This window comes from Mauremys reevesii, linkage group 5 (assembly GCF_016161935.1).
Source record: "Mauremys reevesii isolate NIE-2019 linkage group 5, ASM1616193v1, whole genome shotgun sequence".
NCBI lineage: Eukaryota > Metazoa > Chordata > Testudines > Geoemydidae > Mauremys > Mauremys reevesii.
In genome coordinates, this window is record NC_052627.1 from 55911964 (window position 1) to 55937133 (window position 25170).

Here is a 25170-nt window from a genome sequence, read left to right on the forward strand (position 1 = left end):
TGAAAATGATACCAGTGTCAGAGGGCAACAGGTTGCTAATAAATACAATAGTTGAGGAAAGTACTATTATTGTCATGGAAAATATGTATTCTGAGTGAAATAATACTTGTATAATTCATTTTTGAAAGCTATGGAGACTTCTTGGATGAGGAATGTAGTTATTAAAGGTAAAAGTACACAATATGTTGTAATGAAATGTTTGTGCTACATGCTTCATTAAATGGTTTGTGAGCCATTTGGGAAATTCCATTCTCCCCCACCAAGAAACAATGTTTATACATGGTAGTATCACTAGAGGGAGTGCATAGAGCAATACTGGAAAAGAAAACATATAGTCTTGGTGATTTTAAGGCTAGAAGTGAAAACACAGCTCAGAACAAATACATTTAAGACTAACTACTGGGATAGCAGCTTTTAGTTATTCTTTTAGTGCAAGAGGCGGGGTTCACAGGATTTGTTGATTTTGTACCTGAGCAGTTAGTACTATAAAAAATAAGTTAAAATAGGAACTTTAAAGTGCCTTCTGAATGACAGGATTGTAAAACACTGACAGTTTTGTATACATCTTATGTCCATTGGAAAAAAAAATTGCTGTCACATGAGACGCTGAAAAGCTTAAAAATTCAGAGGGCACAGCAGGGAGTCTTCCAGAAGAATTCAAAGAACTGATGGGTGTTTGGATATGTTGATTATTTGATCTACAATATTTAAAGAGAGAAAATACAGAATTTAAAAAAAATTCACATGAACTCCAAAAGGGGCCCTGGACTGTGGGCATGGTACCTAAAAGAAATATGACATGTCCATGAACATTCATCAGTGCATCATTTGGATAACAAATTCTGTCTTTGTATTGGGGCAATATCTTGAAATAATATCATTTCCTGTGCACACTTTACTGTTTAAGGTCACTATAATCCATTCTCTGTGTCAGATGTGCAGTCCACTGCAAAAGCTACATTGAAGTCAAAAGAACTGATTCAAAATAAACTCTCTCATATAACACCCCCCCCCCAAAAAAAAACACAAGCTAGAAAGCTGTTAAAGTATTTCATCTTCTAAAAAGAATTTAGAAGCATGCTGAAGGTCAGGGGCAGCTCTAGACATTTCGCCGCCCCATGGCGGCACGCTGCGGGGAGCACTCTGCCGGTCGCCGGTCCCGCAGCTCCAGGTGACCTCCCTCCACCAAAGCTGTGGGACCAGTGGACCCTCTGCAGGCACGCCGCCAAAGGCTGCCTGCCTGCCGCCCTCACGGCGACCGGCAGAGCGCCCCACGCGGCATGCCGCCCCAAGCACGTGCTTGGCATGTTGGGGCCTGGAGCCGCCCCTGCTGAAGGTTAAAGACCCAATAGTGTGTACATATAAAGAAAGCTGAAGCAGTGATAGCACTGCAGAAAATTACAGAAATAAGGCTTTATACGAATTGCAGGAAACCTTTGTTTATCACATACTGTAGGCTATTAACTCTAATGGTTTTTCCTATAACTAGAATTTCAATTACCTGATTTGAATATTGTAGTATAAAATAAAGATTAAAGTTTTTAAATTAATTATTTTATTTTTATTGTTATAGAATTTTATTAGTGTTCTTAATGTAATTTCTATAATAAATAATTATCTATGGTCAAATCCTTACTCAAATTCCTTACTCAAGTTTTACTCAGTCCTTACTCAAGTAAACTTTCACCAAAGTCCGTGGAAATTTGCTTAAGTAATGTCTGAAAGTGACTGCGGGTACAATTTGTCCATGGGACACACATTCAGAGGGGATGTGCATCTCTGTTGTTTGGTTGTGGGGGGATCCACATGCATCCACAGCAACCTATCCTCTCTCCCTCCTCCCAGCAGATGGCATTCTGCAGGTCTGGGGATCCAAACATTGGGAGGACAACTAGTGGGTGGCTGGAAGGAATAGGTAGTGCCTCCTCCTCCTCTGATGCAGAGATCAGGGTGGGAAGATAACACAGCCGCACGTTGTGGGGTTCCTGAGGTGATCATCAACTTTAGAATCCCTGGCAGTGCAGTTCCTTGAAGTCAAACTTCCAGGGAGCAAGTGTCCAGCAGGGGCACATTAAAGGTGAATTCCCCCAAGATCTATAGTGATCTGCATATCTGAGGAGCTGGTCTGGCAGCCTGTTTCTCAAGGGTTGCAGGGGGAATATTCAGCCACACTTCTCCCCTTCCCTCCCCTTTTCAATGGAATGACTGGCAATAAATCTCCATTAGGAAACCCTCACAGATATGTCCCCCACTTCATCCCCCTTCTCTTTTAGCATGTATAGCTGTATCATACTTTCTGATACAACATTTGCTATCAGCAAAGACAATTGTGTATCAAGGTCATTACTGGGCCCTGCTCCTGCTCCCAGACATGGCAATAGGAATTTTGTGATTGGCTGTCATAGTAGTGGGATTGGGCTCTTCATTGCTAATTTCACATGCCTATGTTATGTACAGTAAATAATGTGCTTTATTAAATCTAATAAAGGCAGAGCAGTGTGAATTTCAGAAGTGATACATTTTACGAGGAGTGATCTCTTGTGTGCATATAAACCAAGCAGAATTTGGAAAAGATATGTTTTCCTTTTCCTTTAGCTCCTTTGAAATGGCAGCTGGAAGTTTTAGATGTGAAATATTATTAATGGTCTATAACATTTTTCTGAGTCAAGAGGTCAACTATAAAAGGGATTTTCCCCAGTATAATATATTAATCTCACCCACACATTAAGAATGTTGTCTGAATCCAATACTGCCAAAATCTGAAAGCAGACTATGTATATGCATATTAAGCAGACCAAGGTCCTGATTCTGCAATGAGATGCACATAGCATCCTTGTTTTCTTGTGGAAATGTACTGATGTTAGTGCAGATCTGCAGGTTCTGCTTGAATGCATCTCATTGCAGGATGAAGGCCAGAGATTCTATATTTTAAAAGATCTGACAGTCCTTATGGTTTTTATAATGCTCACACCACCTTCACTTTGTGTATATTTTCCTTCCCTAGGGCTAAGATGCAATCTCAGTCTTCGTATGGTTTCTGTAAGAGCATAACGTGGTTATTTCATTAGCAAAGAGGACCTCTGCTGAACATACATGCTGAAACAGGGAGATGTTCCAAGATAAAGGATCACAGATTGTGCCTTAAAGGTGGATTAAACAAAGTCTTTAAGAAGATCTTGAACCAGTGTTCATAGGTGTTTAATGCTGTGGATCAGGACACAGTTACTTAGCAAAAGTGTTTCCATAATTACCATGCGTAAGGGGAAATCAATTTTGAATAGCCCTCAGACACACACCTCCCCCTGTGGGATGGGGGTGATTTACAGTTAGTGGAATGGACTATAATAATAAGCAATAATTCAAAGCTAAATAAAAATATTGTAGCTTTAAATATAATCATAATATAGTAAATATATAATTATATTACATAAAATACTACCTTAAAAGAATATTACGGTTGCGAAGACAAAACACTCAGAAGTTGGGAAATAAGGGTTAAGGGTGACCATGCAATCTTAATTCAGCCTTCTTGCATGTATGCATTATGAGATAGTCTTTAATTACATAATCTCAATCTATTTTTCCACAGGATCCCTGCATCATTCGATGAATGGGTAATTATTCAATATTTCTTTTTACCCTCCTCATTCATTGTGTGGCTTGCTGCACTTACAGAAAACATGGGGAACTGTACCAAATGCTTTATTGAAATCTACATAGATTAGATCTGCATTTCCTTTGTCTAGAAAATTGGATATCTTCCCAAAGAAAGAGATGAGGTTGCTCTGGCATGATCACCTTTTGTAAAACCATGTTGTATTTTATCCCAATTACCATTTACCGCGATATCTTTAATTACTCTCTTTCAAATTTGTTTTAAGATCTCACATACAATTGAGGTCAAACTAACAGGCCTATAGTTTCCCAGATCACTCTTTTTTCCTTTCTTAAATATAAGGCTGTCCCATCATCATCTGCTGTGGTGCCTCCATCCACCACTGCCGTCTCCTCCTCATCTTCCATCTACTGCTGCTGGGCCTTTCCCCCACCCTGACCAGGAGGCATTGCATCCATTGCCCCCTAACGAGATGGCATGGTGTCCATTGGCATGGGTTATGGAGCCCTCTGCCATTGTGGCAGCCTCCAAGGTGTATGGGAAGGTTGTCTTCTTCCTGCCTCTGGAGGCCACCACCCAGGAGGTGGTGGAAAGGGCATCTTAGTGGGGACCATTTTGTCCCCCTCAAGCCTTTGGGGGACCTGGATGCAAAGGTGGTACTGACATCCATCCCATCCTTCCTCCCCCACACTGCCCTTCTGCTTCCCTAGTCCACCTTGGAGAAATTGGTCTCTATGATCCACCCTCTCCTGCTGGGCTGTAAGGACCTCACCTTCCATCAAATGCTTTCCTTCTGCCAGCAAGTCACCCCTCAGCTGCCAACAGCAGTGAATGAATAGGAGCTTAGAAGGATCCTTCATTGTGCCATATCAAAACTTCCTTTACTGGATCCACTACTCATCAGGAGAGGCTTGGTGCTTCCTCTGAGGGACTTCAGGGCATGTCCAAAGGGACTGTCCCTTGCCCTGGCAAGGAAGGGTGCTGGGTTCCCCCAAGACTCAGGTGGGCATGGGCCCTGCCATCACAGTTGAGTCTGTGGATCTCTCAGGCCCTGCTGTGCCATGGGATGAGCTGTGCCAGTTCCTGGAGGACTTACAAGGCTCCAAAAGGAAGATGCAGCTCACTCTCCAGCAACTGGGGGATTTGAATCAAGGACCTTGTTGGTGGAGGGAAAAGGACCAAAGGACAATGTTCCTCAGCCTATCAATAGATCTGCAACTTCCACAATTCTCTTGTCACCTATGGGATTGACCACTGGTTGCTGTTTGGTTCCAAAGAGGTGGCCACTGGTGACACTGCCCACAAGACTCCTCAGTACCCCCGGTGAGACCTACCACCATCACATCAGAGGTTGTAGGGTGCAGGTGCCAGGTATTCTCCTTCTTTTGTGGGGGAGGGAAGAGAACTCTGATCTTTCTGCATGAGACTCACACTGATCCAGTGTGTGGACAGAGTGTACTTCAGCCACCTCAGTGAGTTCATGGGCAGGGTGGCCACCCTGGTCTCCCAGAACCTATGGACAAAGATGCTGTGGGTTGCTGAGGTTGTGCCTGGTCACATACTGCACTTCCAGGTCTGTGCGGAAGGGGCTGATCCTCACTCTTGTTAACATCTCTGCCTCAATACGGATAGATACAGTTCTATCGGCTGGCATCTACCTTCTTTGGTACCTTGGATCCTCGCAAGTGCTTGGTCCTGGGCAGGAACTTTAACACTATACTGGATGAGTGGGACCACATCAGGAGAGAGAAGTGCCAGGCCACTGCAGATGTCCTCAGGGAGATCGTTGGCCATCATTCCCTTGTGGACGTCTGGAGGGACCACCACCTCGACAATTCTACCACCTTTCGGGTAAGAGGGGGATACAGGGAATTCTGTAGAGAAACCTATGAATGGTTAAGCTTATGCTGAAGCTTGTTTATTAATATGCCAGTTACTCATAAAGCCAAACCCCTGAAAGGGATAAGTTTGTAATATATATGCAGTGTATGTACATTCTATTTGGAGCAGTCTCTAAGTGCAGGGAAATATTTCTTACATGTAAATTTTTAAATGAGGGACGAAGAAAAGGGAGGGAGCTAAAGATCCAGGGATCTGAAAATAAATGGCATATTTAGGATGAGCATTTTAGATGTGGTTCAGGAAAATCTTTTTTTTTTTTGTGCTGATTCATTTCCATTTTGGACTCAGCGAACAAGGAATAAGGTACTGTATGGAGAATTTAGCATCCAGTACTCTAACTCTACTATTGTTTGTTTTTCAAAAGCAAGTTTAAAAGAGAATTATTTTGGAAAGCTGTAGAAGTCTAGTTAGAATTGTATCTATTTATTTAGTGGTGGGCCTTTCACCAAGACCCCAGATCCCAACATCCCTGAAATTTTGGACCTGGATCTCAGTATTACATCTCAGTCATCTCTCCAGTTTAATAAAGTGTGTGCGCTCGTCTATATAAAGTTGTTTACTTGCAGTTGATTATCCTTTTAATTATTTCAGAAGGAACTTGTTTCATATTCGTTGGCTGAGTCTATTACAATATTTATGAAAACTTGTACATGGAATGTGACTGACGTTATGTGTTAGTATCCAGTTTGGTGAAGGAATGGGTATCTACAACTCATGCCATGTTTACATATCACATAAGATCTGGAGATGATTGTGACTGACACTTTTAGCCCAGAAGCCAAAACACATGAGACAAGACTGTATTTTGTTCTGAATCATGTATTGAACAGGCTTCCCTGACAATCAGGGAAGTTTAAAATACACCTGAAATCTGACTATGTTCTTCTTCCTTCCCTTCCTTCTGTTACTGTGACACGATGCAACATATTCTTTGCACTTTTCTAGCTGGACCTTTTTTTTCCACTGATCATACTCAGAAGCCATAAGGCTCTAAATGGATTCATCAACAGAAAATAATGTAAGGCGGCAGAATATAAACCTGTTGGCAACATGACATCTTAGCATCACTCTTCATTATATAGGCCATAGTGGACAGAGGAAATTTATCCTGGTAAAACATTAAAAACCTCAAGAATAAATTGATTTAAATCACAGCAACATGCAATGAAACTGAATGTCTTTTGAGAGCCCCAGGATGGAAGAAAGATACACCTGGTGAATCACAATTTAGGTTTCAATGAACATGAACTGCCAGGTTATATATTTATATACAGTCTAGTGTCTAAACTCTATTATAGGAACAGCGCTTACCGTATGTTTCTTTAAAAATTTATCAAGTCCCTGTTAAAAAGCAATAATGCAGGCTGAGGTCTATAAAACTACAGAAACTAATTTGATAGTGAACTGAATTAGTGTTTGAATATTTCTCAGAGTTACCTTTGAAATTGGATATATTACAAAAGCAGAACCCTTTGCACTACTGTAATTATAAGTGTTAGTGTTCTAAAAAAACCTAATTTTTCTCAGGAGTTCATAATGGAAATCCACATTTGTTAATTGATCTGAAACTTGGTTCATTGTATAATGTAAATTTATGAACTGGAGTTCATTTAAATTGGTGCAGCCTACGTCTTTTCAATTAAGAGGGGCAAGAATAAAGAATGGTATCCTGGGGTAGGTTTCAATGGCTCTTGCAATCGGTTAGCTGAAAAAAGTTCCTTTTTAATTATTTTTTGGGGTGCTTAATCCACATCGCAAATAATTGCTTTTGATATTTAAAGGTTGTAACAGGGTAGCTGCCCAGTGGGCTGGAGAGTCTGGGCCTAAGCCAACCCTGATTACTGAATGAGGGGGGTGGAGGGTGAGGATTAGGCAACACACAGAGCAACTTGGATGCTAAAGCCCACTGAGCAGGAGGCTCCTGAGTGATGGCGGTGGAGGGACCCTGACAGTTTGGGACAGAATGTCAGAGCCCTAGTGATGGACTGAGATGGAAGAAGAGCCCTGGAGGGTAAGAGAAAATATCAACGCTAAGAACTGGGTCTGTGAGTTGTTATAAACTGATTCTGGTACTAAACTACACCTGCTGGGGGACCGTTAACCAGAGAAAGCCTTTGTGAGGTCTTCATGCCTCCTGAAGAGAGGGAAAGCAGAAGCTCGGGGAGGGGGGTCTGCAGAGACCCTCTGGGCCAGGAGTGGTGCTCAGCAAGCAGCAGTCGTGTTTTAAAGATGAACTAAAAAGATCCTGAAAATATAATGTTCTGAACTGAGTTACTAAATAAATGGCAACACTCCCACTGACTTGTTATGCAGCACCAGGATGTAAATACACAGACAGAACTAAAGGCAGAATTTATGTCAATGATATAGAAACACAATGGTATTTACAGACAGTTCTGTAGGTACTAGGAATGTCATCATGACACTTGCAAGGGAAAGGATGTAAGATTAGGGGGAAAAGTCCAGGTACTCTATGCTAAAGTCCACAATCCCAGCAGCAGGCCCGGTTCGTCATTCCTACAATCCCAGCATTTGAGGTCTGCCTTGTGAGGTGCTCCCATATTTCTCAGATGGAATTACATGTACATTTCTACCTCACTATAAAGCAAACTCTGAAAATGTTTATTAATAACTTGTTAAATGGTTTGTTTGTGATTGTTTGACATTTTGTTAACCAATCATAATTTATAATGAATGACAAGTAATTGTCATTTAGATTTTTTAAAGTGGTAGTTCAGCAATTTTTTCAAAGTACAGAAGGAATCGTCCCTGGCCTGTATCACTCTGAATCCAAAGTGGGGGGGAGCTACAGTGCTCTTTTAGGGCTTCATGAAGAGGACAGAAGGGGCTTATGCTCCCCCCAGTTGATCATGTCCTGATTTCATGATGGGCCATCTGGTTAGCAGTCCACTCCACATGTAAGGGGGCCCAGGAGGATTGGAAGGTGGTGACCAGCACCAGGCATCCCACTTCTGAAGGGAGAGTACCACTTCATCTCCCCTCTCAGAGCATTGGGGCAAGGGTTGCTAGGAGATATTAAAAGAGAGCGGACAGACTTATAGTTGTTCTGACCAGATCATTTCCCTCTGATTACACTGGTATAATTTGATATCTTACTACAGCACATATAGAAATAAGCCAACTCTTCACAAGCTGATTAAGATCTCTCTTCATCCACTCCACCCCCAAAAGTAAGCCCTTAAAGCAGGAAGTTGTCCCAGTAATTGGTTGGGGAGATCTTAGTGCATGCTGGCATTGGCAATGGCTAGCTTGGCTCTGATGCCACTAATCAGTGGTTAATGGCATTTATTTCCTGCAAGGGAAATGCTCAAGCTAAATGGCTTTAAATTATGAGTAGGCACTATTGTCTCCCAGTTTAGTAATTTGGTGTTGGGACAGGACAATAACATTTATCCATACAGACTGCCAAGGGTTGGTCTGGGTCCCGCTCTAGACTTTTCTACTAAGCCTTCTGGCCAGGCCTTGGCAGGCTTTGTCTTGGGCACTGGCCAAAGAGAACAACTCTTAACAGGGATCTCCTGACTCCCAATCAGAATAAAGGGCAACCTGTGGTCAGGAGACCAGCAATTGTTGCCTCTTAAGCAAGAACTAGTTTCAGGTTTTTATTTTTTTATTCTTGAATGATTTTGTGTATCCCAGAAGGCATGGCTTCCATGCCATTCAGTTCAACTAACATAAACATATCCTCTTTACGGTGTCTTTCACAAGTGATAGACTTTAGACCCAGAGCTTGATAAATATTTAAATAGGAATATTAGATGCTGAATGGATGGGACAAAATGGAAATCTTGAGACACTTCTGTTTGGCATTAGGAAACCTTGAATTCAGAGAGGTGGAACAGAGAGAGTCAGGCAGGCCAGGGAGATTTCTATTATTTTTTCTTTATTGTTAACCTATCATGTTTTTTAACACCTATGCAGAAACATTAGGCAACCTGACAGCATTTAAAGCTGCAGTCAATAAAACTATCACTCAGCAGCACAATACAAAAAGAAAAGTTCACATCCCATCCAGTAAGCGCAACACAAACCTCCATTCCCACTCCACCCCAAACCTCTTACCTTCAGCTCTTCCCCAGAGTCCTTTTCTATTAATTAATTCAGCAATAGGAGAGTTGAGCAACAAACCCAAGGGTAAAAGGAAACCTTGTTTGGAGCAGTAATAATAAGTCAATACCTTTTCCTTAAAGAGCATTAAATCAAGAGAGCAGGATTTTAGGTAATCATGAGGACATGTCTTTATCGATGCATTAAATCCACATCGAACTGCTCTTAAATTGTTAACATAAGAATCAGAACTTTTTTCGGTTCCATGGAACCTTACATCTCTTTGTGGTGTTTCCATCATTGCTACTGCTGTCCTAAAAGCATTTGCCTTGACATTCCCTGCTGCTGGTGCCACCACACACTCTGAGGCAATAGGGCATACTCTGGGCCTTCAGATGCTAAAATGTGAAAAATCAATTTAATCCCCAGAAGGCAGAATCATTAGTGCAGAAGGTGACTAAACACTAGCAGATGTTCTATGGCACCAAAGTCTTGAAAGAGGATTCTACACACACAGAAACAGGAACAAACAGGCTTACTTTGAAATAACATTCTGTACAGTATCACTGCTCTGGAGCTCTGTGCTCTCCTGTATATAAAGATTATTCTTCATTGGCAAATTAAGAGTTTCCTTCCAAACTTTCATTGGTTAATATGCATTAAACAACACTGTTAATTTCCACTTTGTCTAGCCCATTATTTCCCTGTCTTCACATTGCTCTAATTTTTATCCCCTACATATTTATATTCAGCAAAATTAAAAATAATTTAAAATTATAGGTTGTTTCATAGTCGTACTGAAATTTGAAATGTTTTCTAATATATAACTATGAATAGACACATACACCTCTACCCCGATATAATGTGACCCGATATAACACCAATCTGGATATAACGCGGTAAAGCAGTGCTTGGTGAGGGGCGGGGCTGTGCGCTCCGGCGGATCAAAGCAAGTTCGATATAACGCGGTTTCACCTATAATGCGGTAAGATTTTTTGGCTCCCGAGGACAGCGTTATATCTTGCCTTAATTATATGACCTATTGTGATTTTCCATTATATTTATTCAGTAATAATAATAATAATAATATTTATTCATTCAACTTCTAGAGCACTATACACAGGCTCCCTCAACCTCTACAATAGTAGGATCAATGAAAAGACTCCTTAAATTATGAAGGCAAACCAACATAACAGTCATAGAAGTATATCCTTCAATTTACAAATATAAGACAAACAACATAACTAGCAAAATAATGTTCACTTTGATGATGCTGTGATTCTAGGCCACTGTATAAACAGAACGTGAGAATTCATCAGTGTGATATATCTTGGCACTGGCTCTTCTCCTCAATTTATTCTTCCTTAGCTGTCTCTCTCCAAAGAAAGATTTTTCCTTTTGGTATTATGCACACTTGTAGCCAAATGGCTGTGGCTCCTTAAATAGTCTCATTGTTTCTGCAAATTTTTTGACAATTCACATTCAGAAACAAATGTGTCACATGGTCATAAATAAATGTGTCTGATCCAAATTGTAAAACCACCAAAAATATGGAATTTGGAGTCTAAGGATGTGTATATAGTAAGGGCTTGGATTCACGATACCTGGCTCTTCCATTGACTTACTGTACATCAGTACATGTCTTTCTAAAAGATGTGCTGTAGTGCAAACACAAGACGTTGGGCTAGGTGCGGAAATCCGTGGGTGAAACTATGGTCTATGTTATGCAGGAGGCCACACTAGATTATTAGAATAGTTCCTTCAGGCTTTAACATGTATTTGTACCTTGCAGGGGTGTTGTTAGTCCTAACTAATTAACATTTGTAAAGGGTTTTAAGATAATAGCTGAATAAAAGCTGCTATGTACTGTCAATACTAAGTATTTTATCTATACTTTATACAATGTCATGGCACTGAAATCTAAGGAAAATGTTTATTCTTTCATCACTGTATGTTGTAAATAAATGGTCTGACAACAGTATCTGGATATATCTTGACAGTAAATAAATGTCTTACCTATATTCTAAACTTGCAGGAACCACTATAATGATTTAGAGGGGGGCTCGGTATGCAATGTACCAAACTATGTTCAATTGTTAGTCATGTATTGTAGTTACACTACATAATTCAGACGTGTGCTTGTATATTTCCAACTTCATAAAAAAAACTTTTCTCATCCTCCCTTTTGTAACCTCCTTTATCTTTCTTGCTTGGTTAGCTTATCACTGTCTTTTTTTTCTCTTAATCTCTAATCCTTTGTCTGTTTCCTTCAATTCACTTACTACACATTAACCTGCATAGTTGGCTTACAAGTACAGCTGATCTATCCTGGGGATTTTGCAGTATGTGATCACCATCAACATATTTTCTACCTGCCTCAGTCCTAATATACCACAGTGAGGGAGATATAGCAAATTGTAAGGCTTTTAGTATAAGAAATTGGCACATCATATTAACAATCTCCAATAGATTAAGAATGTTAACATGTATCCTTTAATCACAGTAATAACTATGTATTTATTGGGGGGAAAGGATGGTCTAGCAGTTAAAGCATGGGAGTGGGAGTTAAGAAATACAAGCTCTGTGCCTGGTCCTGATACAGGCATCCAGTGTCACTCTGTTCCTCAGTTTACTCACTTGTAAAAAGAGATTAATAATATTGACCTCCTTGGGTGCTGATTAATTCAGTTAATATTTGTAAAGTGCTTTGAAATCCTCAGTTACAAGGTGCTGTAGGAGTGGAAAGTATTATTAGACAAACTATTTTAACGCAGACATCTGTGGTTGAATAGCTATCAAACTAGTATGCTGACAGAAAGAAAAAAAGGCAGAGGAGGGGAAATAAGAGGGGTAGAAGAATGGGTTAAAATGGAATGTTCGAGCGTAAGTGTGACCAAGGGCCATCAGATTTTTGTTCGTCTGTAGAAATGAAGTCTTCAGAATCTCATATTCACTGCTCACTTGCAGCCTGAATGAACAATTTACACTATCATCTTTGTTGTACATGGTTAAAAACTAAATATATTCGTTTTTATGGTGGAGATTCTTGGCTGCTGTAACTCCGTGATATAATATCAAGGATGAATTTGGCCTTGTAGGCCTGGAGAGTGCTGATACTGGGTAGTCAGAGGTTTCTCCCGTGTAGATATTTCCTAATTAAATTGTATTATGCTTTATAAATCAATTAAAAAAATTAAAAAGAAAAGAGTGACATGTCACTCTATTAACACGTCTGACACCATCATTCATCTATACTGTCCTTTCACTGACAATAACAAAACAAAAGAAAAAGAAAAAAATGACACGGCTGTTGTGAGAATGTCAAAAGTTGGTATTTTTATCGGTCTTTAACTTGAAAGCAATCCTTGTCAGAGTGATGATAAAGGTATCATAGAAATGATGCTTTTTATCTGCCTGACACCTAAATCAATAATCCACAAAACAAATCATCATATAGGTATTTCCAAAAATGAGCACCAAAATGAGCCAGCCTGTCTACAAGTTACAAATTTCCCTTACAGAGTAAGTTGCATTGTTTCTCCAGGCACTCACTCACTGCCCAAGCCTCTTTCTCTCTCGGCTGTTATAACATTGACCCCGCTTAGAGGGCAGAACTGAAGATGTTGTACGAATAGAAACTCTGAAATTGGTAGCCTTTCCCAGGGTGTGAGCTGACTTAATGGGCGTCTTTCCTTTCTCTTGGGAGCAACCACTCTCTCCATCACTAGGACAAGTGACCTGTAGGAGAGGCATCCAAAAGGCTAGAAGCTGTATTTTGTTATAAATGCCAGCTCAGATCATAACATGTTACTGTGACTCATAGTGTTAATGACCAAAGCCTTCGATTTAAGAGGTGGGGGGGGGGAGAACAAAAAAAAAAAAGGGAATGTACCAGGCTAAACACAAGCTCCATGAATCTTACACTGTATCTTCCAGGAGTGCAAAGCATGTTTTATTTAAAAAACTGTTCAGTTTCTTTTGGTACCTTTCAAGGAATTATTAGAGTTTGCATCTAATATTCCTATTTAAATATTTATCAAGCCATTCATTTAATTAACAAATGAGGCTTACCCTATAGTATCAGCATACATTTTAAAAAATATTAGTGTAAATTATCATTCTTTGCACCAAGGCTGCTTTAAACTGCACTGTGGGTTCTCTAGGTATTCTTCAGCTTGCACTTTTTGGGTGGTGTTAACCCACTTCATCTTCCCACAGCAGGCAGAAGCTTATAATTACTTTGTCACCACAAACATCCCCTCCTCTTTGGGCCTTTTGTCTTGGAAACCATGGAATTAATCCTCATGCCTCTGAAGTCCTGGCAATGGGGAAAATGGTTCCTGTAAGGACCACTGTGGACCTGGAAAAGGGAAATGGCTTCTCCGCTTCAGGTTTCAATGGACCTGAAAAGGGAACTACAAAGTCCCATCCAAAAAAGTGGGGGAGCAAAGGTTGGGGAGGAGGGTGTAATTTTCAGATGAAATGAGAAAGGCGCAGACATATTAAGTGGGGAGATGCAGAGATAATTGAGAGGATTAGAAAAGAAAAATTGTGAGGGATGCAATTAGGAGGAAAAGAGAGAAGAAGGCAAGAATGAAAGATGGGGGGTGACAATGAAGAATATATTTTGGGATAATTAGAAAGGAAAATAAAATGAAAATAAGGTAGAATCAGGAAAGGGAGAAGTGTCCTGAAGGGAAAGTAAAGATAAAAAAAGAAGGAAGAGAGAAAAATGGAACAATTAAAATACCATGTTAAGTAAAAAAACACCTGCCTGATGGCAAATTTTAAAATAAGAAAGAGAACTGTAACGTTTGAGAAAGAAAATACAAGTGGAGTGAAGGAAAAGAGAAAAACAAGAGCTAAGTTACTTGGTGCGGAAGAATTCTTTGCAAGAGACACCTTTACATTTTCTTTCTTCTGTGCGTATTTGACGGTTTTGCTTAATCATGTGTGTTGATCCTGGTGTTGTGAAAGACACACCCCTTTTTTCATGGTGTGGCACAGGCTTATTGCTCAGGAAACTTCCTTTATATTGTATGTTGTCAGTATGCTCCCCTGCAGTGTTAAATAAGCATGTTTGAATACCCATTTGTACAAGTAGTGAATTTAGTAATGTAGATGGGCCTTAAAGTGTGTGTTTAGGACTTCTATATGGAGTTTCATATTTTGTCTGTAGCCTCCTTTCTTGTCTTAAACACGCTTATTTACTGCCTGCTCTACATAGAACCATAGGATATTAGGGCTGGAAGGGACCTCAGGAAGTCATCTAGTCCAACCCCCTGCTCAAAGCAGGGCCAATCCCCAGACAGATTTTTTGCTGCAGTTCCCCAAATGGCCCCCTCAAGGATTGAACTCACAACCCTGGGCTTAGCAGGCCAATGTTCAAACCACTGAGCTATTGCTCCCTCCTCTGGTGACTGCTATGTGATTCTCACAAGACCTTAAAAAAAGGAAGTAGTTTAGGGCAATGAGGCTTAATTGTTAAAAATATTTTGGTAACACAACACTTACACTGCACCATGTTCTTCCAAAAGAAATTATTTAAAGTATTTTCAAAATTAAAATAAATTTCTACTTAAACCCCCAATTCAGCAAAGTACTTAAATACATGCTTAGCTTTAAGTATATGTTTACATGCTTTGCTGAATCAGAGCCATAAGAGTAACAATACTCAATTTTTTTAAGGAGTAGTGTGGGCTTCATTTATTTAAAAGACTGAAAACTCTCTAAGCAGAAGGACTGAGATTTTGAAGCTCTTAAGATTCACAGTCCTAGACTGTTTTCAGTAGCTTTCATTAATTGTACTGTCTTCTTTTTTAGGACTTGTACATATTCACAATTGCACAGAACTGCTGAGCTGAAGTTAATAGCTGCTAGGGCAATCAGCCAAGTATCTTATCTAACTCCTTCCTGTGCCAGTGATATTAGTCTCCTGTTTATTGTGCTTTTATCTGTTTGTCTTTTAAGATAAATGAATTTAAATTATGCTGTTCTCTTTTCCTACTTAGACTTCCTTCATTCTGTTTCCATCCTATATGACTTCCTCGTGGAGCCCATTTTCTTTTCAATGAGAGTGTCATAAATAAAAATAGATGGGAAAATGGAACACTTCTAGTAAAGCATGTTATGGCTAGAACACTGTAGATGAGAAGAGCTTAGATTTCCCAGCATTAGATGTTATGAATCAAAATGCATCTTTTACATTTTTATTTATTTTAAACAACAAACTTTTTTTAGTTTGCTTTAAAAAAATTACTGGTAAAGTTCTTTGTTTACTTGAACTGTACACTATTAAAGGCAATGCAAGAAAATCTAGACTAATCATCAGAGTAAGTCTAAACAGACATATTCATCTGCTATAAACAAGTTCTATACAAGTCTTGGAAATAGTTCCACATGCTGTACAACAGTGCCAGATAATAAACTATTGAAGCACCATAGTTTAGTCCAATTATATTGTCATGAATATAAACTGTTATGTTTAATGGCTCATCCCACTGCTCTCTTAATGTGTGAGAATGGAAATTTCCTACCATTGGTGGAGTGGATTACTGAACGAACCTTCCACTGCTGGAAACTTGGCTTTTCACAATAAGTACGTTTGGCTTCACTACAGAGAAGGAAACAAGGCTAAAGCAAATTCATGTAAAAATTTCAACAGAAATTAATGCAAGATATTTTAAAATATTCATTCAGCTCTGGTAGTCGTATTTACCTTTACTAGCAATTTAATATCTTTCTTTCATTTTTTAAAATCCAATGAAGGATCGTTGGGTGGAAATCAATTGAAATGTTTATGAGGGCAGAAAAGGCAAGATACTGCACATCAACATAGTGGAGAGTTAAAAAGGATAAAGATTCTCTCTCTGTCCATACCCCGTGGTGAGCTGCAGCCAGTTCGCACCGGTTCGCGGGAACCGGTTGTTAAATTTAGAAACCCTTTTAGAACCGGTTGTAAAGGGCTTTTAAATTTAACAAAAGCTCCAGCAGCTCCCTGCCCTGCCCTGCCCCTGACCCCAGCTCACCTGGCTCCAGCTCTGCCTCTGCCTCCTCCTCTGAAGGCTCCCCCTCCGGGCTTCCTGCCAATCAGCTGTTAGCATGGGAAGCCTGGGAGGGCTGAGAAGGAAGCAGCAGCTTCCTGCAGGTGAGCTGGGGTGGGGGGGCACAAGGATGGCTCTAGGCGCCGCGCATCTCTGGCCTCAGCCCCAGCCCCAGTCCCAGCCCCGGCCCCAGCCCCAGCCCCGGCCCCGACCTCGACTCTGGCCGGGCAGCGCGGCTCCGGGCCAGCCCTGACTCCGGGATGGCCAGTGACTCCAGCCCCCAGCTCTGGGCTGGGCCCCAGCCCCAGGCCAGCCCCCGGTCCCCGACTCTGGCCCAACCCTCAACTCTGGCCTGGCCAGTGGCTCTGGGCCGGCCCCCAGCTCTGGGCTGGCCCCCGGTCCCGACTGCGGGCCGGCCCCTGATTTCGGGCTGGCCAGCGGCTCTGGCCCAGCCCCCAACTCCAGCCCAGCGCCCATGGCCCCCATCTCCAGGCAGCGCGGTTAGGGGGACAGGGAGCAGGGAGAGGGTGTTGAATAGAGGGCGGGGGTGGATTAGGGTCGGGACTGGGGGCGGTCAGAGGGCAGGGAACAGGGTAATTGAATGGGGGCAAGGGTCCTGGGGGGGCAGTCAGGAAGGACCAGGGGTTGGATGGGGTGGTGGGAGGCAGTCAGGGGCAGGGGTTCCCGGGGCAGTCGGGACCGAGAGAAGGGGTGGTAGGATGGGGCAGGAGTCCTGGGGGGGCATCAGGAATAAGAGGAGGGGTTGGATGGGGCAGCAGGAGGTAGTTAGGGGACAGGGAAGGGGGGTGGATGGGGCAGGGGTCCTGGGGGGCGGGGCAGGAGTCCCGGGGGGCAGGGGGTGCACGACCCCCTCGCGGGGTGAGGAGGAGGGAACCGGTTGTTAATATTTTGGCAGCTCATCACTGTCCATACCTGTTACTTGAAGATATTAAGTGTGTGTCTGGAATCAAGCATCACAGTAATTGCTCTTCTCCAGAGTCAGCAGGAACTAAATTCAGCAGTGACATCTGTAGAATATAGAATATGGATCAGACCTTGTTAACTTTGCATTTGACATGAGTGCCATGTTGAAAAAATGCAGGAGCATAAACTCTCCAGATGATAAAGAATGCCATCAACTCTCTTTCCCCAAATAGCTCGATGGCATCTCCTTCCAGGCAAGATGATGAATCAGTAGCTGCCACAACTGTTTCAGTGAAGAGTTCCAGTATTTCAGTGCTATCCAATAAGAATATGGAAGCAAGCAGGCAAAAGGAAGTGACAGGTCTATGCCCAGGACTTCACACTCTTTTTGGGGAAGGAATGACCACTTTTCTCCCTACTAAGTTACTGGGTTTTGTTTATACTCATTCTTTGTATTAATTTGTTCTTAATCTAAATGATTTCATCCATTTTGTTGTACATGATATCACTATATAAATACTGGTAGTATATACATGTTTACTATCTTAAATGTTACAGTTCATATACGAGTAACAAATCGGTCCTCTGAAGCAATATATTTGTAATCATTTTATATGTTATACTATAAGAACTTATCCTCTTAAACTGTCTAATAGATATTTGATTATTTTAAGAAGAGAGCAACAAGCGCTGATTTCCACGAGCAAAAGTTAAAAATTAGACAGATTTTTTTATTTATATATATTAGCAACATAAAGTAGAAAATAGTTCTTTTAAGAATTCATTACTACAGTGGACCAAAGAGCCATCTGCTATGTATCTGAGAAATAAATATAAAATTTCATATTGGTGATGTTTTACTATAAATATAAAAATTTAACTAAATAACCGATGACAGTAGTTAAAATAACTAATTATATTCAATTAGAAGAATCCCTCTGCTACGCTTCCCATATGGAATATTGAAAACATTTGTGTTAATTATGCCAAATTTTGAAAAATAGCATCTATTTTTGTGCAAGGAATGTCCCCTCAACTCTTCTTAAGCTCAATGGGAGATGAGGGCACTTTGAGGTATACAGGGCAGAGACCCAGTAAGTGCAATTGGTTCTAAAAAGCAGACATTCTCAGCTAATGCAACTATGTCTTTTGTTCACTTTATCATATGGAAGAAAGGTGAAACTTTGTATTAAACATGCACAAAACAGAGAGGATAGTAATTAGGCTGGTTTATGACCAAACATCTATGCAAACCCACTTCTGGAAATGCAGGCTTCATAACTGTGGACACAGTTAGAGGCAAGCAAAGAACTGGTGTTCCAGAAAATGAAGTATCCTAGTCAGTACTTGGGAACTGCTCGAGCAAGCATATCTCCAGGAAACAAGGTTCCCCACAGACTTTCCCTTGATCTTAAAGCTTAACGTGAAACATTTATATGCACATAGCACCTAGCCAGAAGACGTGGGAAGGCACTATCACACTGGCTGTATTTTTTTCTTAAAAAATAGATTTATGATCTCCCTTCACCCCCGGAAATGAATTTTGCACTCAGCTCTTTTTGTTCTTTTTTAATTGTCTTGCTGTTCTTAAACTATCCTGAATACTCCTATTAACACCCATCAAATTTTCGTGTGCTGAATGGGGTCCCAATTTTTAGAAAGCTGAAATATGTAGTCAGAGCAGGTTAATCTGATTCAGTTCAATAACCTCTTTTTATAAAGTGCTTGGGTTAGTTGAATACTAATTTACCACTCACATCTCTCTAACACCCAACTATGTGTATAAATGACACACAGACTAACCTGCTATAATTGTAAATATACAATACACAATATCAGCTGAATTATGGACAGTAGTCTTTCTGTAGAAGTGAGGAAAAATATTGTGCGACCCTGAAATCACTACTGCAAACTGTTGCCAAGTTCTGTAGTAAAATCACTGATGTCTTATATGGAAGTGTATATATCATACGTACAGTATATCTGTTTATAGTTATATAAATCTATAGCTGTAATATCTATCTTTGTATGTATTTTTAAATTGACTTGTCTGTGCATATATCCTTGTGTAGTGCATTTTATCAATTTAAATAAATAAATCTCTACATTGAAACAGCAGCATATGCCAAGTTTTATGGATATAGCATTGATAAAATGTCCAATCCAAAGGCAAAACTCCCTTTGATTTAAATGGCAACTCAGTTGAGTCCAATATCTATTATTTCATATTCACATAATTAGTACCATAAATGTAAACTAAGTGGAAATTTGATTTTTAAATTTTAATAAACTTCATTTTTTTAATGTTTGTTTTACATGTAGGCCTGGATACTTATTCTCCATTAAGAGCAACACCTGGAAAGATTTCAGCTTGGAAAGTATGTCCATTTTTGTGCATGTAAAACCAGTCTTCATATCTTTTTAAAGGAAAAAAAGTTAATTCTTTTAATTCTCACATAACTCAAAAGTGGATGAACAGATTTTGCTTAGACTTTCCAAAGAAATCCATCACTTGGGTTGGGTTCAAGAAATGAAAATTTCTGAAGATATCTTCCACAAAGTTTAGAACATCTGAAAGTTCTAATGGAATGCTGAATGCAACCTTACCTCCTTTCCCCCATCTGTAAAAAGGGAATAATAACCCCTAATTTGACAAGAGGTGTTGCGAAGATAAATTCACAATGTTTGTGAAGCACTCTGACACTATGTGAGAGCACCATAGAAATGCCCGTGAAGAAATTAATAATTCTGTCTTCATAGCAAGATTTGAAATGCATGCAGTAAATAAAGCCTATGACCACACATTGAACAGTGAGGATAAAACTAAATATTGAAAAGCAGCTCATTAATTAAGCACCATTCATTCTGTGCACTGGATGAGTCAGGGGCCCATAAGAAAAAAATAGTGTGTGGTAATTAAAGACAGTAACATAATGCATACACACAAGGGGACTGAATCAAGGTTACTTTTGGCACTTTGGAGTGCTTAACTCTGCAACCTTAATGTCCCTCTAACATAGGGTTTTGATTTGGGTTTTATTAATAGATATATTGCATCAACTGATACAACATATCAAAGAAGTAATGGACAATAATGAACAAAAGTTAAGTAGAAGCATTTCTTTAGCGCCACAAATTTCAGGAGCAATAATTTGTTTCATATTTAGCTTTATTAACACCCCCATTTAATTTTATCATAGGACCCTTGCACACTTTTCTAGTTAAAATATAGTTCACTGAATACAAAAAAGAATACTCCCTTCTAATTAAAAAAAGAGGAGAGAAGGTTATTGTTTGTGGGAACATAACTGACCAATATGTTAGTATAGAGTGTCTAGCAGAGGTTTCTATGAGTTCTACTAACAACGTATAAATAAAGCATTAATTAACATAGTTGTTGGAATTGATTTACTGCCTTTGAAGTCATTATGCTTAACTTAAATGGAAACCAGATCAGAACTATTATGGTTCATTGTATAGATAATGTAAAATCTGAAATCATGGTAACACCTGCTGAATCCAATATAGGATGGGGATTGTCATGCTCTCACCTATGGACAGAAGCAAGTAATTCCATGATTTACCATTATTCTATCTTGAGGATACAAGTATTTGCAGGAATGATGTTGTGGTTTTAGAAATGCTTGTTTGCATTATAATTCCCAGAAGACACCAGTCGAAAGTAGCACTTCTGGGAATCTTATTACCACCTCACTAATAATGCACAAGCATATGTGAATAATTGTCATACACATGGATAGTGTGTATTGTAATGACTGTCTAAATCTGATATTAATTCTCAATTTGATATGCAATTTCCTGTAAACATGTCTTCATGGAAATACTTTTAGTCAAACAGTGCCTCTTTTAGTATTAAAAGTAAGAAAAACAGGAATAATCTGAATTTCTCTTTATACAGTATTTGCTTATAAAACGTTAAGGAAATATGTGGCAAAGAACAACAGTGACATCTAGTGGGCATATTAAGCATACTTACACATTGGCAAGAATATACAGAATGAGTGTATACAGTGTTTATTTTACAGAATGAAGTGATACTGTACAGTGATTTTTCAGATAATAGCTGCCATTAATATTTTGAGGAATCGACTTTTTGACAGGTGATTGCTTAGTCAACTTTGCCATTTGTATGTTTCCCTTCATAGGGGCTTTTTATCCTCAAGGATCTAGAACTTTCATTACAACAAAAACAGAGCAAACCAAATTGTTAGCAAGACTTGAGGAAAATGTCTCTCAGTTGCATGAGTATGCAAGTGTGTGAAAGATGTAGAATGCACACAAAAAACAACAAAATAAAATACCACTCTAGCTTTTTTGGTTTCTGAAATGGGGTAAAATCCTGCACTCCTTACTGAAGTTATTGTAAACTTCTCAGCTGTCGACCTTACTCACTGAAACCTCTGACAATGTTAGGTAGTACAGAAATTGGTCCCTGAGAAAAAAAAGACAATGTCTCCTTTGCTTTGTGCCCCAGCACAAATCATGTTTCCCTGGATTCCTAGTCTTCCCTAGGAGAACAATCAATAAATAAGACATGAAGCAACACATCAAACAACGAGGATAAAAAGAAATATCAAATAACTACCCATTAAGTGATCATTGTCCATTCTGTTTACCGACTGATGCAGGGATCTGAGGGGAAAAAATGTGATCATGCTATTAAAGACTATCATAAAGCAAGGGGGCCAAAGCGAGGTTGTACAGGAAGCCTTTGTTCTGTATTTCCTTTGGAGTCCTTGACTTAGTATAGACATGCCATAAGACATGCCCTTGCAAAGAACATAAAAACGGCCATATTGGGTCAGACCAAAGGTCCATCTAGCCCATCTTCCGACAGTGGCCAATGTCAGGTGCCCCTGAGGGAATGAATGAACAGAACAGGTAATTATCAAGTGATCCATCCCCTGTTGCCCATTCCCAGCTTCTGGCAAACAGAGTCTAGGGACACCATCCCTGTCCATCCTGGCCAATAGCCATTGATGGCCCTATCCTCCATGAATTTATCTAATTCTTTTTTGAACTCTGTTATAGTCTTGGTCTTCACAAGAAGTTCCACAGGTTGACTGTGCATTGTGTAAAAAAATACTTCCCTTTGTTTGCTTTAAACCTGCTGCCTATTAATTTCATTTGGTGGCCCGTAGTTCTTGTGTTATGAGAAGGAATAAATAATACTTATTTACTTTCTCCACACCATTCATGATTTTTTAGATCTCTATCATATCCTCCTTTAGTTGTCTCTTTTCCAAACTGAAAAGTCCCAGTCTTATTGAACTCTCCTCATACGGCAGATGATCGATACCCCTAATCATTTTTGTTACCCTTTCCTGAATCTTCTCCAATTCCAATCTATCTTTTTTTAAATGGGGTGACTACATCTGCACGCAGTATTCAAGATGTGGGCGTACCATGGATTTATATAGAGGCAATATGATATTTTCTATCTTATTATCTATCCCTTTCTTAATGATTCCCAACATTCTGTTCACTTTTTTGACTGCCACTGCACACTGAGTGGATGTTTTCAGAGAACTAGCCACAATGACTCCAGATCTCTTTCTTGAGTGGTAACAGCTAATTTAGACCCTATCATTTTATATGTATAGTTGGGATTATGTTTTCCAATGTGCATTACTCTGCATTTATCAACATTGAATTTCATCTGCCATTTTGTTGCTGAGTCACCCAGTTTTAAGAGATCCTTTTGTAGCTCTTCACAGTCTGCCTGGGACTTAACTATCTTGAGTAGCTTTATATTATCTGCACATTTTGCCACCTCACTGTTTACCCCCTTTTCCAGATCATTTATGAATATGCTAAATAGGACAGGTTCCAGTACAGACCCCTGGGGACACCACTATTTACCTCTCTCCATTCTGAAAATTGACCACTTATTCCTCTTTTAACCGGTTATCAATCCATGAGAGAACCTTCCCTCTTGTCCTATGAGTGCTTACTTTGCTTAAGAGCCTTTATTGAGGGACATTGTAAAAGGCTTTCTGAAAATCTAAATACACTATATCACTGGATCCACCTTGTCCACATGCTTGTTGACCCTCTCAAAGAATTCTAGTAGATTGGTGAGGCATGATTTCCCTTTACAAAAACCACGTTGACTATTCCCCAACAAATTATGTTCATCTATGTGTCTGACAATTTTATTCTTTACTATAGTTTCAAGCAGTTTGCCTGGTACTGAAGTCAGGTTTACCAGCCTGAAATTGCCAGGGTCACCTTTGGAGCCCCTTTTAAAAATGAGTGTGACAATAGCTATCCTCCATTCATTTGGTATAGAAGCTGATTTAAACTACAGTTAGTAGTCCTGCAATTTCACATTTGAGTTCCTTCAGAACCTTTGGATGAATACCATCTGGTCCTGGTGACTTATTACTGTGTAGTCTATCAATTTGTTCCAAAACCTCTTCTAATGACACCTCAATCTGGGACAAGTCTTCAGATTTGTCACATAAAAAGAATGACTCAGGTTCAGGAATCTCCATCACATCCTCAACCGTGAAGACCGAGGCAAAGAATTCATTTAGCTTCTCCACAATGGCCTTATCGTCCTTGAATGCTCCTTTAGCATCTCAGTCGTCCAGTGGCCCCACTGGTTGTTTAGCAGGCTTCCTGCTTCTGATTTACTTAAAAAAAATTGCTATTACTCTTTGAGTCTTTGGCTATCTGTCAATCTAATGTTTAAATATAGACCAGGCCTTAATAATAGTGCTGCATTAGGCAATATTAAATAGAGGAAGAACTAATATCACAACCTATCTTTGAAGAAGCATAGGATGCACCATGTGACCAAGTTACCTTTATTGTAGAAACTGATATGTTGAAGTTCCGAATCTGTTATTATTTTTAATTGTGCAAACTTAACCTTTCACTAAATAATTGTTTTATTAAAACTGTGGCCATATTTGAATTACTTTTTTAAAAAAGTAAGGACAAATACGTATACACAGTAAATGCCCCAGAAGAGAGAAATGTTATAGGGAATAGATAAGTGTAATTTCATTCAATATAATCCATTAATTAGTTAGGGAATCAACTCGTACTGGAGGTATTACACATGGGGACAGACTTTCAAATTTAAACGTATGCAATTGTTTACATACGCCTACCTTATGAGTGCAAAAACCTGGTATTTGCCCCCATATCAGGTATTTGTGCATCGACATTGTTAATAAGACTTCTTGTTTTCTTTTTTACTCCAGAACACAACCCAGGAGGTCTACAAGCCCTTGCAGTTTCAGTGGAGGTATGCAAATGATGAAAAATGTGCATTAAGATTTTAGTCAAAATGTAATGATTTGTACATATTTACAAATTATTTGCCCTATTCTAAAAGCTGGGCAAAATATGAAAAGTCAGATAATATATTTGAGTAATATTGCAAAATTCATTAAATGAACCATCTAATATTTTCACTTGCATAAGCATTTAGACAGGGCTGCTCACAGTGAGCAATGTAACTTTCTGTCTGCAAAACTGCCTTTATTACTGTAAAATAACACACATTTCTGATGGCTCACCCAAGGGTGAAAGTGAGCTGGTACGGGCCGAGGCCAGTACTCCGTACCGGTAAGAACCTGCACC

At 39.7% G+C, this 25170-nt stretch overlaps 1 long non-coding RNA gene across 1 annotated transcript; it reads right to left on the bottom strand.

The window, feature by feature from the left end:
• LOC120406855 lies at positions 1-24821 on the bottom strand. The gene is made up of 4 exons (XR_005599641.1): positions 24696-24821; positions 17563-17657; positions 16123-16199; positions 1-698 (listed from the first exon to the last, which is right to left on the bottom strand). It is a non-coding gene; the product is annotated as an uncharacterized LOC120406855 (long non-coding RNA).
• Positions 24822-25170: the final 349 nt, after the last annotated feature.